Genomic DNA, 1,907 nt, shown 5'->3' on the forward strand with positions numbered 1-1,907 from the left:
TAAACTTAATAAGCATACTGTTATATAGAGCACGAGATAAACTAGCATTTATTTAGTTGTTTAAGTTAAATGGACTCGTAAAGTTCGGACGGATAAATAAATCAGAGAATGACGGCAGAAAAATGTCATACTTTAAGGATGCGGTAGTTATCGAATTGAATGACTGCGAGCCATCAATTTTAAATTGTAATACAGACAGATTACGTAGCTTGATGTCAAAATTGAGTAGCCTAACAGGAATCGTTGATATTAGTAGATTTTAAATGAATTACTAAATTAATAAGGTTAGCTTAAGTACTGGTGAGAAAGTGTGACGAGAACCAGTGTACGATAGCTGAACAGCATTATTCAAAATAAAGACGAAGTCGTAAATTTTGACTAACTAGTAGTGTTTGCAAACAGACATGAAACAGTGTGAAGTCGAAAATAACTCGGCGTCGTTAACTGGAAGTATTATTATAAAGTACTCTTGACGTTAACATTATATAACTGAGTAACCTGTGTGTGTGTGTGTGTTACAACTTGCAGACTTTCCAAAGAAACATGAACAGTTGTGGAAATTGAAGGGTTTAAAGTAGCAGACATATACCTGATTAAGGAGTTAGCCTTGAAAACCTGTTATACGGGGTAGACTGATAATTAACGAGTACCTTCCCCACAAGTTTGTTGAATGAGGAAGACAGTAGGCACGTACATTGGTCACCTCTTATCTACACAACATTAATTGGGATGAGGGGGAGTTTGATTTCCGCATTTTTGAGAAATTCTCCTCGGGCTCATAGATGACTGCAGTAAATTATATACACACATGGAACCAAAGTACCACAGGACTACCCTGCAAAAATGTTGAATTATTTGTATACCCAACTTCATCCAACACCAGCAGAATACACTGAGCTTACCAGGTCATGAACAAGTGTGAGGTGTGCGCAATTTGAAAAATAAAATAACGAAACTTCAAGACTGATTTAGGAAAATAAAGAAGACAACGAACTTCAAATACATGTTTATAATCCTTCAATTCGAAGCAATTTTTATTTTTTTTGCTTGTCTCTTTCTAATTCTTACGACAGCGGAAGTCACGCGACGCTGAGTTTCTAGAAGGATCATGTCTCTTCCTGGCAACTCTAGTCTTTTCTACGCGCCCTCTATTTTAGTATATAAGCCGACAAATAAAGCAGAGGAACAATTGCAGATGGGGAGATATAGAGACGGTCAAGCGCGGTAGTGACTGTAAGTAAAGTGTGTAAATCGTTATGAATTACAGCCAAGTTAAAGTGACTGTGGAAATTATGTGTATTACAAAGTTTGTAACGAGAAATAATAAACTAGTTTTATTTAAGAAAGGACTTGCATCACTAAAGTTTCAATCGAAAGAAATTATACGGGAAATTAACAAACGACCAGAGACGTAACAAATTGGTGGGACTGAAAAAAAAAAGATGGAAACCAGAAGTGCCAAATCAAACTACAGCTTAGCAGACTTGATGGCAGCAATAAAAGAACAGCAAAGGAAACAAGAAGAGAGATTACAGCAGTTGTTGGAGGAAAAAGAAAAGAAACAAGAAGAGAGATTACAGCAGCTGTTGGAGGAAAAGAAAATAAACAAGAAGAGAGATTACAGCAGTTGTTGGAGGAGAAAAAAAAGAAACAAGAAGAGAGACAACAGCAGTTGCAAAAAAACCTGTAACAGTGGCAGCTCTAACAGCAAAACGAACAAGAGAGATTACAGCAGTTGTTGGAGGAAAAAGAAAAGACGCAAGAAGAGAGATTACAACAGTTGTTGGAGGGAAAAGAAAATTTTGTCGGAACGAAGTTACGGGAAAATTAATTAACACACCGGAGACGTAACAAATTGGTGTCAGAGAGTGGGATAGAAAAAAAAAGAGAAGAAGATGGAAACGAGA

Source organism: Limulus polyphemus, unplaced genomic scaffold, assembly GCF_000517525.1.
Source record: "Limulus polyphemus unplaced genomic scaffold, Limulus_polyphemus-2.1.2 Scaffold2774, whole genome shotgun sequence".
In the NCBI taxonomy this organism is placed as follows: Eukaryota; Metazoa; Arthropoda; class Merostomata; order Xiphosura; family Limulidae; genus Limulus; species Limulus polyphemus.